A 19,315-nucleotide genomic window follows, 5' to 3' on the forward strand; every position below is an offset into this window, starting at 1 on the left:
GCTGGATGCTTAATCCATTGAGCAAGGCCTGGGATCAAACCTGCATCCTCATGGATTCTAGTCAGGTTCATTAATCACTGAGCCATGAAGGGATCTCCCAATCAAGCTGTTTTTAAATTTAATTTTGTCGTAGTTCTATGTGCCATCTCAGGTAGAGATAGTGATAGTGTTATCATACCTCTTTCCACATAGTCTTGAACTAGCTTGCTAAAAATTAAAGATCTATGATATAAAAATTAGTAACTTATTAGTTTCCCAGGTCTGTCATAACAAAGTTCCAGAAACTGGGTGACACTTAAGATGCTCATTAAGCTTTGGAATTAGAAGAAAGTAGAATCATATTATAAGAACAATAAGAAACTGGAGAAATAGACAAATAACATGGACCTTATTTGAACTTTCTTTATTCAAATATAGATAATGAGGACAAAGGAATTCAAATCTGTAGAAACTTTCTTACTTAATGTGCCTGTGTTTATTTGCTTGATGGTGGTCGAAGCAATACTGTGCTCTTTAACACGCAAATTAATTGCACTTAGAAATATTAAAAAATAGATTGGATTATTCATAAAAATGAACATAATCTATAATTCATGTTTATATATCATTCTTATTAACTGTGACAGTTTCTTACACTATTATAAAATGTATGCTCAAGAAAAGTAATAATTTTTTTTCAGTTATTTTTAATTACCATTCAAATCTCGTTTAACTTGTTTGCTTGGAAAGAAAACTAAAAATCTTATTTAAATATTTACTGACACTTAAAACATAACATGAGAAATGACTGACAACCCAGTGTGGTCTCAGTCACATATTACTTCTTTTCTTCATCAGATGAGAATAGAACTGAGAACAAATAAACATGTTCATTTTTACAACTTAGCTGATTAAAGCCACTGTTTCTAAAAGACTCTATTTTAATATTTAGGCTTTGAGATTAATAAAATATCTTTGTATAACCCTTTATGAGAGGACAATCTGTCAATATTTAACTTGACCATCCGGAGAAAGCATTAACATAGCATAAAACAATTTATGAGATTGGCTCAGTCTTGCATTTCCTTATTAAATGTAGTTAAAATTTATCAACAAAAACGTTATGGGTGCATGTTTGTTATCTTAATAATTCTAATTAACTTTTGGTAATTGCTGAGCATCTGCAAGTGAGTAACGCTATTTTTCATTGTTATAGTTCCCAACAACTAGCAGAGAAGTTAATAAGCCTATAAGAAATAAAGCAATGCAGGTCAACTAAGTTTTCTTTCTCATTGGAGAATATAAAAATTACCAATGAATTTTCTATATATAAATATTTGAAAAGAACCTAAAGCTCCATAAAAGCAATATAAAAATATGGGAATTCCTTAAAATATTACATTCACACACAAATATGCAAATGCACTCCATATGCGAGTGGAATTTTTAAGAACTTTTCTTCTCATTATTGCTTACTGAGATGTGTGACTTAAACAGTAGCATTTCCCTGATAATGTCTCCTCTTTTAATTGTTTACTTTATGTCAGTCAGTCTCACTATAATGTATGTGGATTGTGAAGATTCATATACAAAACTGAGCTACACAAATGATTCAGATTAATTCTGACTGTAGTCAATCTCACAGAACAACATGGTATTGGTTATTCACCAATTGTTCATATAACAAAGCCAAGATTAAAATTATTTTCTAGTACTACTCAGACTGACAAGTTTTGGAAAGAGATATTTTATAGAGATTACATATATGGACCCTTTATCACATTTAATGAAATAGAATGTGTAATAGTAAAGAAAAAAAGCAGCAAGAGACTGTGTGAATCAACTAAGAAAAAAATTGGTTGTCATAAGATTACCCTAGAACCATGACATGTAGTAAATTATTAACTTAAAATTAAAAATACTAAATATTTTACATATTATATTATTTTTATATTAATACATTATCAACTTGTTAAAATAAAACAGTATATATTGAAGAACTACTCCTCTGCCTTATTCTTCAATGTAGAGAAGCAATTTAAAATAACCAATTTTATAATTAGATATAAATACAAGTTTTAAGTCTGTCATTATTTTGTCAACTTCATTAATACATCTGAAACTTAATTTTCGTATCTTACAATTGTTTTTAATGAATTTTACCACATAAGCCTTTGTCTTGATTAAACAGAATGCACTATGGAAAGAATATGAGACAGGGAGTGTCTAATAAATCATGGTCGTGTTGCATGGATGTAGTTATTTTCCTCTTCATTGGAATTGGTTGGTTTGCCACTATTTTTATTTTTTTAAAAGTTCACAGCTACTAAGATATGTTTTTAATGTGTAAAGGAGAGAAAACAAAATCCTGGGCCTATTAAAAATAAGGAGGTGGAATATAAACTCTTGCATAAACATGGGGTGTTCAAAGGAAGTGATCAAATGATAAATATTCTGGTTTCTAGGTAGAAAAAAATGAACTTTACAGTCAAAAATGAAATTATGTAGTCATTGTCTTGCAAAACATATAGGCTTAAAATACCAAATACAAGCATACCTCATTTTATTGCACTTCACAGATACTGAATTTTTTACAAATTGAAGGTTTGCAGCAACCCTACTGCAAGCAAGTCTATCACTGCTACTTTTCCAACATTCATTTACTCACTTTTTGTTTCCAAGTTATATTTTGGTAATCCTTGCAACATTTCAGATGTTTTCATCGTTGTTATATTTGTTATGGTGATTTTTGATCAATGATATTTGATGTTGCAATTGCAAAATGGTTACAGCTCCCTTAAGGCTCAGATGATGGATAGAATTTTTAGAAATAAATTAGTTTTTAATTAATGTGTATACATTTCAAAACATAATGTTATTGCATACTTAATAGATGGTAGTACTATGTAAACAAAACTTTTACATGCATTGGGAAATCAGAAAATTTGTGTGACTAACTGTTTTATACTTGCTTTATTGTGGTGGTCTGGAACTGAACCTGAAATCTCCCTGAGGTATGCCTGTATTCACTGGTCCATGAATCACCAAAAATAATTTTTAAAAAATGGTCTCCTACTGGTGATATTATTGGGTCATTTGACATAATTAAAACAAACAAATATGGAGACATAACCTTGCAATCACCTGTAGTGTTCCAAGAGAGAAACAATCATGTAAATTAGGTTTTTTTCCCAGCAAGATAAACAGCAGATTATCCATACTGATTCAACATGTATGAAATTATAAAATTGGCATGTGTCATGTGAGAGAGAGATATAAGAAAAATCTATAAATCCTAAGAAAATATTAAAAAGACATATTTAAAAAATCTAGAATCTAGAGATGAAAGTAAGAAAAGAAACAGATTTAAAAATAATCTTGGATTCTAACAATGAAATTTATAGACATTAAAACTAAGGAGAAATTTTAAAATTCATGAGATATATAACGCAAAGGTCCAGCATAGGTCTAATAGGTCTCCATTCGGAAAGAGCAGAGAAAATGAGGGAGTGTATTTCCTGTATTGTTAATATATTATATCATTATATTTTGATACATTAATTTTGGAAATAACCTGGATAAATTAATATTAACTAAAGTCTGTAATTTATTTATACATCTTTAATTTTTCCCTAAAGTCATTTTTCTGTTTAAGAATTGGATTCAGGATACCACATTGCACTTAGCCATCATGTCTTAGGCTCCTTTATACTATGCCAGTTTCTCAGCTTTTCCTTGGTTTTGATGATGTTGGCAGTTTTAAGGAATACAGTACAGGAATTTTACAGAATTTTCCCTATTTTTTGCTTGTCATATTTTTTTTTCATTAGATTAGGGTAACATTCCCATATCATATTAAGGAAATACAGGATAAACATGACTTATTATTGATGATGTTAATATTGATCACCTGGCTAAGATAGTGTTTGTCAAGTTTCCTACTAAGTTTCTATTTTTTCTCCTTTCCCATTCTATACTTTTTGGATGGAAGTCACTGTTTTATTTCAAAACATAAAACACAAATGGAGAGCTTACCAATCAACAAAGATTCAATGCCATAAAAATAGCATCAATTACAAAGCAATGACATTATAAAATCCTAACAGATCTGTTCATGGAATTTGGAAATAATCTTAAAATTGATATGAAAGTGAACATGGGATGAAAAGCCAAGATGCATTGTTATATGCACTGTGTCACTGGATCTTGCAAGTTATTGATCCTGACATTTTTCTGTCTTTTAAGTGGAGTGTTTTGTACATTAGCATTTAATGTGATGTTAGATAATGTTGGATTTAATTCTACCATTTTTGTGTGTTTTTTACTTATTCCCTTAGCTTTATTTCCTTATTTTTGTTCCTCTTTTCTGACTTCTTTTTATAATATTTTATCTTTAAGAGATTTTATTTTAGGAGTTCCCATCATGGCTTAGTGGAAACAAATCTAACATTCATGAGGATGCAGGTTTGATTCCTGGCCTTGCTCAGTGGGTTAAGGATCCAGCATTGCTGTGAGCTATGATCTAGCTCATAGACATGTCTCAGATCCCACATTGCTGTGGCTGTGGTGTAGGCCAGCAGCTACAGCTTCATTGTGACCCCTAGCCTAGGAATTTTCATATGCTGTGGATGCAGCCCTAAAAAAAAAAAGACAAAATTTTAATTTTAGTCCATTTAAGGCTTCTTAGCTCTACCAATTTGCATAGGTTTTTCTCTTTTTTTAGACCACACTCATGGCATAGGTAAGTTCCCAGGCTAGGGGTCAAATCAGAGTTATAGCTGCTGTCCTACACCACAGCTGCTGCAATGCTGGATCCCTGACTCAGTGAACAAGTCCAGGGATTGAACCTGCATCTTCATGGATACTAGTCAGATTTGTTTCTGCTGCACCACAACAGGACCAATTTTATTACATTTATAGTTGTACAACAATCATCAAAACCCAATTTAGAGCCCCCAGCCCATCCCCCAACCACCAACCTGTCTTCTTTGGAAACCTTAAGATTTTCAAAGTCTGTGAATCAGTATCTGTTTTGCAAAGAAGTTCATTTTGTCTTTTTTTTAAGATTCCACATGTAAGTGATAGCATGTGACATTGGTATCTCATTGTCTAACTTCACTTATCATGATAATTTATAGGTCCATCCATGTTGCTAAAAATGCCATTATTTCTTTCCTTAATGGCCAAGTAATATTCCACTGTGTATATGTACCAAATATTCTTTTTCTACTCTTCTGTCAGTGGAAGACATTTAGTGGTTTCCATGTCTTGGCGATTGCATATAATGCTGCAATGAACATTGGAGTACATGTATCTTTTCGAGTCATAGTTTTCTCTGGATAGATGCCCAGGAGTGGGAATGCTAGATTAAACGGTAATTTCATTTTTAGTTTTCTGAGGAATCTCTATACTGTTTCCCACAGTGGTTGCACCAATTTACATTCCCACCAACAGTCTAATAGGGTTCCCTTTTCCCCTCACCCTCTCCAGCATTTATTGTTTGTAGACTTTTTGATGACAGACATTCTGGCTGGTGTAAGTTAGTACCTCCTAGTGATTTTCATTTGCTTTTCTCTAATAATTAGCAATGTTCATCTTTTCATGTGTTTTTTGGCCATCTGTATGAGTTCTTTGGATAATTGTCCTTTTAGATTTTCTGCCCACTTTTTGGATGGGGTTGTTTGTCTTTTTGGTATTGAGCTGGCCATAGGAGGGTCTTATGAATTTTGGAGATTAATCCCTTTTCAGTTGCTTCATTCACAAATATTTTATCTCATTCTGTGGATGGTCCTTTAGTGTTTCCTTTGCTGTGCAGAAACTTTTGAGTTTAATTAGGTCCCATTGGTTTATTTTTGTCTTTATTGTCATCACTCTAGGAGGTTTATCTGAGAAGATATTGCTGTGGTTTATGTTGGAGACAATTTGAACTGTTTTCCTCTAAGAGTTTTATAGTATCCAGTCTTATATTTAGGTCTTTAATCCATTTTCAGTTTATTTTTTGTGTATCGCATTAGAAAGTATTCTCATTTCATTCTTTTTATATGTAGGCATCCAGTTTTCCCAGCACCACTTATTGAAGGGACTATCTTTTCTCCATTGTATATTCTTGCCTTCTTTGTCATAGATTATTTGACTGTAGGTTTGTATGTTTAATTCTGGGGCTCTATCCTGTTTCACTGATTTATATTTCTGTTTTTGTTCCAGTATCATATGATTTTGATGACTGTAGCTTTGTACTGTAGTCTGATGTCAGGGAGCCTGATTCCTCCAACTCCATTTTTCTTTCACAGGATGGCTTTGGCTTTCTGGGTCTTTTGTGCTTCCAAACAAACTTGAAAATATTTTGTTCAAGTTCTGTAGAAAATTTCCTTGGTATTTTGATAGGGATTGCATTGAATCTGTAGATTGCCTTGGGTAGTAGAGTCATTTTGATAATATTGATTCTTCCAATCTAAGAGCATGGTATGTCTCCAATTGCTCATGTCATCTTTAATTTCTTTCATCTGTGTCTTATAGATTTTAGAGTACAGGTTTTTTATCTCTTTAGGGAGGTTTATTCCTTAAGTATTTTATTATTTTTGATGTGATGGTAAATGAGATTGTTTCCTTAATTTTTCTTTCTGATCTTTTGTTGTCAGTATATAGAAATGCAGTCAATTTTTGTGTATTAATTTTGTATCCTGTGACTTTGCCAATTTCACTGATGAGCTCTAACAGTTTTCCGGTAGCATCTTTAGGATTTTCTAGGTATAGTGTCATCAGCTGCAAATAGTGATAGTTTTATTCTTCTTTTCCAATACGGATTCCTTTTATGTCTTTAACTTCTCTGATTGCTGTGGCTAGGGCTTCAAAAACTATGTTGAATAATAGTTGTGAGAGCAGACATCCTTGTCTTGTTCCTGATCTCAGCAGGAATTTTTTCAGCTTTTCACCATTGAGAATGATGTTTGCTGTGGGTTTGTCATATATGGTCTTTATTATGTTGAGGTAGGTTCCCTCTAAGTCCACATTCTGAAGGGTTATTTCAGAAGTGGGTGTTAGATTTTTGTCAAAGGCTTTTTCTGCATCTATTGAGAGGATCATATGGTTTTTATTCTTCAGTTGGTTAATGTGGTGTCTCAAACTGATTTATTTGTGGATATTGAAGAATGCTGGCATCCCTGGGATAAATCCCACTTGATCATGATGTACAATCCTTTTAATGTATTGTTGGATGTGGTGTGCTAGCATTTTGTTGAGGATTTTTGCATCTATGTTCATGAGTGAAATTGGCCTGTAGTTTTCTTTTTTTGTGGTGTCTTTGTCTGGTTTTGGTATCAGGGTGATGGTGGCATCATAGAATGAGTTTGGGTGTGTCTCTTCCTCTGTGATATTATGGAATAGTTTCAGAAAGATAGGTGTTAGCTCTTCTTTAAATGCTTCATAGAATTTGCCTGTGATGCCATCTGGTCTTGGACTTTTATTTCTTGGAAGTTTTTATTTCAGTTTCTATTTCAGTTCTTCTGATTGTTTCATTCATCTTTTCTGTTTCATTTTGGTTTAGTCTTGGAAGATAGTACTTTGCTAAGAATTTGTCCATTTCCTCTATGTTTTCCATTTTATTGGCGTATAGTTGCATATAGTAGTCTCTTATGATCCTTTGTATTTCTGTGATGTTCATTGTTACTTCTCCTTTTTCATTTGTAATTTTATTGATTTGAGTCCTCTCTCCTTTTTTCTTGGTAAGTCTGGCTAAGGGTTCATCAATTGTGTTGATCTTTTCAAAGAACCAGCTTTTCATTTTATTGATCTTTTATATGGTTTTCTTCATTTCTATTTCATTGATTTCTGCCCTGATCTTTATGATTTCTTTCTTCCTGAAACTTTAGGTTATGTCTGTTCTTTTCTCTCTAGTTTCTTTCTATGTAAAGTTAGGTTGTTTGAGTTTTTTCATGTTTCCTGAAGTAGGCTTGTATTGCTATAAACTTTCCTCTTAGAACTGCTTTTGCTGTGTCCCATAGATTTGGATCATTGTGTCTTTTTTTGTAATTTGACTCTAGGTATTTTTTAATTTCTTCTTTGATTTCATCAGTGATCCATTGGTGGTTTTATACTGTGTTGTTTAGTTTCCATGTATTTGTGTTGTTTGCAGGGCTTTTTTTTTTTTCTTGTTGATTTGTACACCATTATGGTTGGAAAAGATTCTTAATCTGATTTCAATTTTCTTAAAGTTACTAAGGCTTGATTTGTGGCCCAGAATGTGATCAATCCTACAGTATGTTCCATGTGCACTTAAGAAGAATATGTATTGTGCTGCATTTGGATGGAATATTCTATAAATATTTATCAAATCCATCTGATCTAATATATAATTTGTGGTCTGTGTTTCCTTGTTGATTTTCTGTCCATTACTGTAATTGGGCTCTTAGAGTCCCCTGCTATAATTGTGTTATTGTCAATTTCTCCTTCTAAATTTGTTAGAAGTTGCTTTCTATATTGAGGTGATCCTAAGTTGGATTTGTATATATTTACAATTCTTATATATTCTTCTTTGATTCATCCTTTCATCACCACATAATGTGCTTCTTTGTCTCATAATATTCTATTTTTTTTAAGTTTGGGACTTTTTTTTTTGCTTTTCTTATATATATATATATTTATTTTCCCACTGTACAGCAAGGGGGTCAGGTTATCCTTACATGTATACATTACAATTACAGTTTTTTTCCCCACCCTTTGTTCTGTTGCAACATGAGTATCTAGACAAAGTTCTCAGTGCTACTCAGCAGGATCTCCTTGTGAATCTATTCCAAGTTGTGTCTGATAAGCCCAAGCTCCCGATCCCTCCCACTCCCTGCTCCTCCCTCCACCTCCCATCAGGCAGCCACAAGTCTTTTCTCCAAGTCCATGATTTTCTTTTCTGAGGAGATGTTCATTTGTGCTGAACATTAGATTCCAGTTATAAGTGATATCATATGGTATTTGTCTTTGTCTTTCTGGCTCATTTCACTCAGTATGAGAGTCTCTAGTTCCATCCATGTTGCTGCAAATGGCATTATGTCATTCTTTTTTATGGCTGAGTAGTATTCCATTGTGCATATATACCACCTCTTCCGAATCCAATCATCTGTTGATGGACATTTAGGTTGTTTCCATGTCCTGGCTATTGTGAATAGTGCTGCAATGAACATGCGGGTGCATGTGTCTCCTTTAAGTAGAGTTTTGTCCAGATATATGCCCAAGAGTGGGATTGTGGGGTCATATGGAAGTTCTATGTAGAGATTTCTAAGGTATCTCCAAACTGTTCTCCATAGTGGCTGTACCAGTTTACATTCCCACCAACAGTGCAGGAGGGTTCCCTTTTCTCCACAGCCCCTTCAGCACTTGTTATTTGTGGATTTATTACTGATGGCCATTCTGACTGGTGTGAGGTGGTATCTCATGGTAGTTTTGATTTGCATTTCCCTTATAATCAATGATGTTGAGCATTTTTTCATGTGTTTGCTGGCCTTCTGTATATCTTCTTTGGAGAAACGTCTATTCAGGCCTTTTGCCCATTTATCCATTGATTGATTGGCTTTTATGCTGTTGGGTTGTTTAAGTTGGTTATATATTCTAGAAATTAAGCCCTTGTGGCTTGCATCATTTGAAACTATTTTACCCCATTCTGAAAGTTGTCTTTTTGGTTTCATTTTGGTTTCCTTTGCTGTGCAAAAGCTTTTCAGTTTGATGAGGTCCCATGGGTTTATTTTTGCTCTAATTTCTATTGCTTTGGGAGACTGACCTGAGAAAATATTCATGATGTTGATGTCAGAGAGTGTTTTGCCTATGTTTTCTTCTAGGAGTTTGATGGTGTCCTGTCGTATATTTAAGTCTTTCAGCCATTTGGAGTTTATTTTTGTGCATGGTGTGAGGGTGTGTTCTAGTTTCATTGCTTTGCATGCAGCTGTGCAGGTTTCCCAGCAATGCTTGCTGAATAGACTTTCTTTTTCCCATTTGATGTTCTTGCCTCCCTTGTCAAAGATTAATTGACCATGGGTGTCAGGGTTTATTTCCGGGTTCTCTGTTCTGTTCCCTTGGTCTGTCTGTCTGTTTTGATACCAGTACCACACTGTTTTGATGACTGTGGCTTTGTAGTATTTCTTGAAGTCTGGGAGAGTAATGCCTCCTGATTGGTTTTTGTTTCTCAGGATTGCTTTGGCAATTATGGGTCTTTTGTTTTTCCATATAAATGTTTGGATTGTTTGTTCTAGTTCTGTGAAAAATGTCATGGGTAATTTGATAGAGATTGCATTCACTCTGTAGATTGCTTTGGGTAGTATGGCCATTTTTACAATATTGATTTTTCCAATCCAGGAACATGGAATATCTTTCCACTTTTTTACATCTTCTCTGATTTCTTTGATTAAAGTTTTATAGTTCTCGGCACATAGGTCCTTTACCTCTTTGGTCAGGTGTATTCTGAGGTATTTGATTTTTTAAGGTGCAATTTTAAAAGGTATTGTATTTTTGTATTCCTTTTCTAATATTTCATTGCTGGTATACAGAAATGTGACTGATTTCTGAATGTTAATCTTATAGCCTGCTTCTTTGCTGAATTTATTAACCAGTTCAAGTAGTTTTGGGGTTGAGTCCTTAGGGTTTTCTCTGTATAGCATCATGTCACCTGCATACAGTGACATTTTTATCTCTTCTCTTCCTATATGGATGCCTTTTATTTCTTTTGTTTGTCCAATTGCTGTGCCTAGGACTTCCAAAACTATGTTGAAGAGCAGTGGTGAGAGTGGGCATCCCTGTCTTGTTCCAGATTGGAGTGAGAAGGCTTTCAGTTTTTCCCCATTGAGTATTATATTTGCTGTGGGTTTGTCATAAATGGCTTTGATTATGTTCAGGAATGTTCCCTCTGTACCCACTTTGGTGAGGGTCTTGGTCATGAATGGATGTTGGACTTTATCAAAATGTTTTTTCTGCGTCTATTGAGATGATCATATGATTTTTGACTTTTCTTTGGTTAATGTGGTGTATGATGTTGATTGATTTGCGTATGTTGAACCATCCTTGTGAACCTGGGATGAACCCAACCTGGTCATGGTGTGTGATCTTTTTGATATGTTGTTGGATTCGGGTGGCTAAGATTTTGTTGAGAATTTTTGCATCTATATTCATCAATGATATTGGCGATAGTTTTCTTTTTTGGTGGTATCTCTGTCTGGTTTTGGAATGAGGGTGATGGTGGCATCACAGAATGTCTTTGGGAGTGTTCCTTCTTCTTCAACCTTTTGAAAGAGTTTAAGGAGGATGGGCACCAATTCCTCTTTATATGTTTGATAGAATTCACCTGTGAAGCCATCTGGTCCTGGACTTTTATTTGCAGGAAGTGTTTTTATGGCATTTTCAATTTCATTTCTGGTAATCAGTCTGTTCAGTTGGTCTGCTTCTTCTTGATTCAGTTTTGGCAGCCTGATCGATTCTAGAAAATTGTCCATTTCTTCCAGATTGTCAAACTTGTTGCCATATAGTTGTTCATAGTATTCTCTTATGTTTTTTTTTGTATTTCTGCAGTATCCATTGTGATTTCTCCTTTTTCATTTATAATTTTGGTTATTTGGGTTCTTTCTCTCCTCTTTTTAGTGAGTCTGGCCAGGGGTTTGTCAATATTTTTTACCTTTTCAAAGAACCAGCTCTTGGTTTTATTAATTTTCTCTATTGTTTTTTGAGTCTCTATTTTATTGATTTCTTCTTTGATCTTTATAATTTCCTTCCTTCTGCTGACTTTAGGTCTTTTTTGTTCTTCTTTTTCTAATTCGTTTAGGTGGAGGGTTTAGTTGTCAATTTGGGATCTTTCTTCTCTTTTGAGAAAGGCCTGTATTGCTATAAATTTCGCTCTGAGCACTGCTTTTGCAGCATCCCATAGATTTTGAGATGTTGTGTCTGCATTATCATTTGTTTCAAGGAAATTTTTAATTTCCTTCTTGATTTCCTCATTGACCCATTGGTTTTTTAGTAGCATGTTGTTTAGTCTCCATGGAGTAGGTTTTTTCTCTTTGCTTTTCCCATGGTTGATTTCTAATTTCATGGCATTGTGGTCAGAGAAGTTACTTGAGATAATTTCTATGCTCCTAAATTTATTGAGTTTAGCTTTGTGTCCCAGTATGTGGTCGATTCTTGAGAATGTTCCATGAGCATTTGAGAAGAATGTGTATTCTGATTTTTTTGGATGTAGTGTCCTGAAGATATCAATGAAGTCTAACTTTTCTATTGTTTCCTTTAGGATCTCTGTTGCTTTATTGGTTTTCTGTCTAGAGGTTCTGTCCATTGATGTGAGTGGGCTATCAAAGTCTCCTACTATGATTGTATTCTCATCAATATCTCCCTTTATGTCTGTTAATATTTGTTGTATGTATCTGGGTGCTCCTATATTGGGGTCATATATGTTGACAATAGTAACATCCTCTCCTTGGATGGATCCCTTAATCATTAAGTAGTGTCCTTCTTTGTCTTTCTTTATGTCTTTTGTTTTAAAGTCTATTTTGTATGAGTGTTGCGACTCCTGCTTTTCTGTCATGTCTATTGGCATGAAATATTTTTCCCCACCCTTTCACTTTCAATCTATATGTATCCTTTGTCCTAAGGTGAGTTTCTTGTAGGCAGCATATTGAAGGTTTTTGCCTTTTTATCCACTCAGCCACTCTGTGTCTTTTGATTGGGGCATTCAGTCCATTGACATTTAAGGTGATAATTGATAGATGATTATTTATTGCCATTTTGAACCTCGTGTTCCAGTTGATTCTATGGTTCTCCATTCTTTTTTCTTTTTTTTGTTTTTTTTTTGTTTTTTTGGTTGGATGGTCTCCTGTTATTATCTGCTTGAGTGTTTTTTTTTTTTTTCCTTTTTTGTGAATGCAATATTTGGTTTTGGCTTGTGGTTGCCCTGTTTTTTAAATATGCTAACCCCTTCCTATAATTGTGTGTTTTAGCCTGATGGTCCTCTAGGTTCAAACACTTCATTACTATATTAAAATTAAGAAGAGAAACATACAAACAAACAAAGAAAAAGGGTCTATTTATTTCCTAACATCCCTTGCCCACATTTTATGATTTTGATGACTGTTTTTTTTTTTCTTTTTAATTTTATTTTGTTTGAAGCATGTTCATGATTAAATCTGTATGCTGGCTTATTTGAGTGACTGCTCTCTGATTGCAGTTTCCTCAGTCCTAGTTCTTCCTCTTCTTCTTCTTTTATTTTTTTTCTTTTCTTTCCTTCCTTTCTTTTTGTTTTAGAGAAGCCCTTTCACTATTTCTTTTAGCCTGGTTTTGTGTTTCCGTATTCTTTTAGATTTTGTTTGTTGGAAAAAATTTTTATTTCCCCTTCTATTTTAAATGATATTCTTGCTGGATAGAGTAGTCTAGGTTGCATATTTTTTCCTTTTAGCACTTTAAATATCTCTTGCCATTCCCTCCTGGCCTGTAGTGTTTCTGTAGAGAAATCAGCTGATAATCTTATGGGGGTTCCCTTGTAGGTAACATTCTGCTTTTCTCTTGCTGTCTTTAGGATCCTCTCTTTATCACTAACTTTTGCCATTTTTATTATGATGTGTCTTGGTGTGGGTCTATTTGGGTTCAATTTGTTTGGGGCCTTCTGTGCTTCCTGTATCTTGAACTCAGTATCCTTTAGATTTGGGAAGTTTCCATCGATAATTTCTTCAAATATATTTTCCATTCCCTTATCTTTTTCTACTCCTTCTGGAATTCCTATTATGCATAGATTGGCCCACTTTATATTATCCCATAGGTCTCTTATATTGCTTTCCTGTTTTTTGATTTGGTTTTCTGTCTGCTGACCTGATTGGGTGATTTCCATTATTCTATCTTCCACATCACTAATTCATTCTTCTGCATTATTCATTCTGGTTTTTACTGCCCTTAGTTCAGTTTGCATCTCTGCAAATGAATGTTCTAGTTTTTCTTGGCTCCTCCTTATATTTTCTAGTTCCTTTCTGAGGGTATCTGCATTACTGTTCATATCTTCTCTTAATTCCTTCAGTATTTTCACTATTTCCCTTTTGAAATCCAGGTCTGTCACACTGCAGAGATCTGTTTCATTGTTGACTGTTTTAGGTGAGTTCTCCTGTTGGTTTGACTGGGGGTGGTTTCTCAGCTTCTTCATCTTGATTGTCGTTTTATTTTTCCTGAGGGAGTTTTACTCTCTGTGACTGGGCAGTGTTTGCCTTGTCACTGCATGGAATGTTTTCTGAGGGCTGGTGTTGTTGGTCAGTCTTTTTTGGGGCAGTGTGGCTTTTCTTGAGTTTTGATGGGGCTAACAGAGTCTCTTTGAAGCAAAGGAGGACTTCCTGAGGGCAGACAGGACTGGGAGGTCCACACCACGATGGTAGCAGATTTCACTCAGTCAGGCAGAGCTTGCTCTGGTGTTTTTAGGCTGTGGGGTTCTTGCAGGGGGTTGGCGGTGTTGGGCAGCTGTTCTTCAGCAGTGTAGCATCCCCTGAGGGCTGGAGCAGCTATCTGGGTCACTGAAAATCCAAGAGGCTCTTCCCTAGGGCAGCCCAACTCAGAAGGATGACCTGAGAATGTAGGCAGATCTTTTCACAGTCTGGCCAAGCTAGTTGTAGCTTTTCTGGGCTGCAGGGGATCCTGCAGAGAGCTGGCTGTCCTTTGCAGCAGTTCTGCAAGAGTGTGGCTCCCCCCAAGGACTGGAGCAGTTAGCTGGGCTGCTGAAAACCCAAGAGGCTCCTCCCCAGGGCAGCCTGACTCAGAAATACCATCCAAGATTTAGGCAGATCTTGTCATGGCCCACCCAGGCTTGTTGTAGCTTTTCTGGGCTGCAGGGGGTCCTGCCTGGAGCTGGCAGTCCTATGCAGCTGATCCGTGAGAACTTGGCACCCCCCTGAGAGCTTGGGTGGCTAGCTGGGCCACTGAAAACCCAAGAGGCTCCTCCCCAGGGAAGGCAGACTCAAAAAGACTGTCCGAGAATTAGGCAGATCTTTTCATGGCCTGGCTAGGCTTGTTCTAGCTTTTCTGGGCTGCAGGCATTTTCTGGGGGCTGGTGGTGTTTGGTGCTGCTCTGTGGCGGTGTAGCCCCTCCAAAGAGCAAGCAGGCCTGAGCAGGGACAGCCCCTGCAGTGGTAGGCTTCAGGCAATTGTTGAGGTCAGCCCTCCCGGATGGCAGGCAGCCCCAGCTCCGGAGAGTAGGTAGGGGGTGGTGGGGGTCAGGGGAGGGGATGCACTGGGAAGCACAGCTTTCTGCTAGCTAGTGGGCCGGTAAGCTTGCTGTGGTGAGGGGAGTATTCTATGGGCACTCACTCCTTCTTCTCTCCCTTCCCCAGCACTGGCACAGACCAGGCTCTTCTCCCAGGTTCCCTCTGATGTGGCTTCCCACTTCCCTGCCCCTAGAGTATTGCTCCCTTTCTCTGCGACAGCTTTGTTTTCTAGTCTCCCAGGAAGTCTCTGCCCTGTCAAACTTGACAGACCAGTTTCTAGACCTCCCAAGCAGTCTCCGCTCCACCTCGCCCCCTCCCCCCAGCCCTTTCCCAGCGACTAACCTCCGGAGCTGAGGTCTCAGTGCCCAGCCCCCACCCAGGCATCTCAAATTTTGGTGACTGTGCCCATAGTTCAGATGGTCCGTTTGATTCTCGATCTGCTTTTCAGAACTCCAACTTACTGCTACACTCTTCTCTGCAACTGGAGATTCCTCCGGTTTGTTTGATCTTTCCCCCGAGTAGGTGACTTTTCAGGGTGCAGGATCCCTTCCTCCTCCACAGTTCCCTTTCAGGAGTGCCCGCTCAGCTCGGATTCACCTTCTCTCACTCTCCTCTTTTCTCTTGTTTTACCTAGTAATGTCACGAACTTCTTGCCGTTATTGGAGTTTAGGCTCTTCTGCCAATGATTGGTTGCTATTCTGTGTGAGTCATTTATCCTGTAGATGTGTTTTTTTGTGTGTGTTTTTGGGAGAGGGTGAGCGTGTCCCCCTACTCTTCCACCATCTTGTCTCCTCCTCCATCTCATAATATTCTTTAAGGTCTATTTTGTCTGAAATGAGTATTACTTCTCTAGCTTTCTTTTGATTCCCATTTGCATAGAATGTTTTCTTCCACCCTCTCACTTTCAATTTGTATGTGTCCCTAGAAGGGAAGTAGTTCTCTTGAAAACAGCATATACAATGTTTTTGTATCCATTCAACCAGTCTGTTTCTTTTGGTTAGAGCATTTAGTCCATTTACATATAAGGTAATTATTTGATATGTATGTTCTCATTACCATTTTATTAAATGTTTTGGATTTGTTTTTGTTGGTCTTCTTTCTTCTCTTGTTTTCTTTTGGTTTGATGACTATCTTTAGTGTTGTATTTGAGTTGTTCTTTCTTATTTGTGTGTGTATTATAGATTTTTGGTTTGCAGTTACCATGATGATTTGATATAGGATCTATATATATATATACAAGTATGTTTTGAATTGTTGGTCTCTTAATTTCGAGTGCACCTCCTTAGGTTTTAATGGTTACTCTCAGGATTACTTTCAAATGCTTTGAAGAATCCAAGATTTTACCTGATTTGTAAGCTAACAAATTAGCTTGCTGAAATTTTATGAATTCTGGAAGAAGACATGAGATTTCTGGGTCAGAGATAAGGGATTTTTTTTTGTTCGTAATAATGGTGATAGACAATATATCAGGAATATTTTTATGGCTTCCTGAGGCCCATTTCTCACAGGGCAACATAATGAGAACCAGGCGAGACCTGTATACATAGTGAATCACATAGCAGAAGATGGAGCCTAAACTCAAGGAACCTTAATATTTTATAATAGGCTGAAAATCTGCCTACCCTTTGCTTTGGAGGATACATTATTTTTATTGGACCATAGTTGGTATACATGCCCAGGGCTCCAAAAGGAGATACTATATATTCTGAGACTACTTGCTTTACAAATAATCTTGAAAAGATAATCTGGAACAAAGATAGATGTCTTCTATTCCCACAAAATGTGAAGAATGGGGAAGACCCAGAAAGAGCTGTCTTCCAACAGTATACACTCTTCATATCTACAGGAGAGAACATTTTTCCTTGAATATGCTACACTGTTTATTACTCTAATTAATCTGATGAACATTGGGACAAAATTTAATCAATTTGTCTCACAAAACTTTTTTTTTTTTTTTTACATTTAATATCAAGCAGCAGGGTGAGTTTCATGGCAGTATTAACCTTAACTATCACCAACAGCTGGATAAATCTCTTATATCATCATCTCAGTCTACACTAGAAAGCCAGATGGCTTTCTTATATTTCTTTGTTGACTTTTCCACTTAGCTGGAAGCATTAAATCTGCAACATGTATTACTGACTGCACAGATTCTACCTTAGCCGATAAAGTAGAGATCTAAGGCTATTCTAGCACCCCTTACAACTCTGACCAATGAATTGAAAGTGATCTGAAAGAATTCTAAGACCAAGGTAGTGTCCTTGATTATTTAAACTAAAGTGAAGGACAAATTCTATATTGCTTTTTATAATTTAGTTATTCTTGTAACAGGGATAATTGCCATCTGAATGTATAGAAGTAATGAGTCATTCATCTTTCTGCAAAGTGCTTCCAGAAGAATAGTCTTATTTTGAAGACATCTCTGCAGTCATTTGGGGCTACACAGTATCCTATGGTGTTTTCTTAACCACTTGATAATATATTATGACCACTGCTAAAATGCAAATGACTGTGACTTCAGGAGGGAGTCAACTTAATATCTGGTTTCCACAGAAGTAGTATAGTTCTGGGGTAAACATGGAAATGAGGTGTTGTTGATAATTGTTTGGAACTACATAATATGAAAACTATACAAGTTAGAGGTACATTAGGGGGTATAGGCTGAAAATATGCTTTCTCAACTTGTTGGCAGGCATAGCTAATGGGATTCCAATTGATTTTAAATGATTGAGCCTAGCTGCTTGGTGGAAATTGTTGTTGGGAGGTATTAATAATCTAATTTGTGTTCTTTGTCCATGCCACCAGCTGGAAGACATTCACTTTTCCCATAGAATGACTGATGGCTGTGGAAATACAGTGGGGAATACATTCATAAATCTATACAGAGTTTGGACTGTCCTCTGCTATTTCTGGTAGACTTCTAAAAGAATGATAGTCATGTCATGGTCATAAACATCCATGGGAAGACAACAGACCTGATGACACCATTTGATATAGGGAGGAGCTTTTTCCATTGTGTAAAAATCTCCAGAATTTGTCCCTAGAAGCACAGATCATTAAAGTCTCTATCTCTTCTACACCTCCTATCTCCTGAAGCTTTTCACTTTTCTTGTACCAGGAGTGTTTTTCTTACAGTGCCACAAAATTTGTATGTCCCAGGCCCATAGGGGCATCAACTTTACCTTTTGTCCAGTCATCTCCTACCCGCCTTCAAACATTTAATCCCCAAATATTTGGTGCTAAAGGAATAGGGGCATTATTTTTAGGGCTGAAGGTATGCCATATGGAGGTTCCTAGACTAGGGGTCAAATCAGAACTACAAGTGCTGGCCTACACTACAGCCATAGCAATGCAGGATCTGCACCACATCTAGGACCTACACCACAGCTCACAGCAATGCCAGATCCTTAAACCACTGATCAAGGCCAGTGATCAAACCAACATCCTCATGGATACTAGTTTGGCTCATTACTGCTGAGCCATGACAGGAACTCTGGAAAAGGGACTTTTTTATATAAAACTTACTGAGATACAATTTTACTCTATTTTGTCCCACATGGGCTAGTTATGGGGTACCTGGTAAGCAGCATACTCAGAGCAGTGGTCATTATTCTTATGATCAAATTCCATTTAAATTGAACAAGAAAATCCAAATGCTGAATCAGAATTAAGTTTGAATTTCCTTGGTTCCCTTTCAGCTGTGTTACCACCAATAGACAGTATCAAGTAATCTAAATTGGGGTTTCTGACAAGGGAAAGAAATATCATGCCCCAGAATGGTCAGTTTGAAATCCCAAATTTTCAACATAGATCTAAATGACCCCCACTCCTTTGTCTTGATTTTGACAAGGAAGTGGCTGAGAGGACATGATCCTTTGCTTTACCAAAGTACATTATGAAAGTTTATGGTGGAAGAGGAGGTGAGGAAGGTGGAGTCAGAGATCTTTCTGAGTTCATTTTTGAGGGGGTCATTATAATGCTCAAGATAACAGATTCACATGTATGGTAGGGGGAGTAGCATATCCATCACATCTCTTCACTATCTACATATTGTTGTTTTGCTATTAAATTTGTACTGAAAATGCAAATGATAAATGAAAATATAGCATAACTTAGTTTAAAGGGTCATAGTAGTATAGCCA

The sequence above is a fragment of the Sus scrofa genome, chromosome 15, assembly GCF_000003025.6.
Source record: "Sus scrofa isolate TJ Tabasco breed Duroc chromosome 15, Sscrofa11.1, whole genome shotgun sequence".
In the NCBI taxonomy this organism is placed as follows: Eukaryota; Metazoa; Chordata; class Mammalia; order Artiodactyla; family Suidae; genus Sus; species Sus scrofa.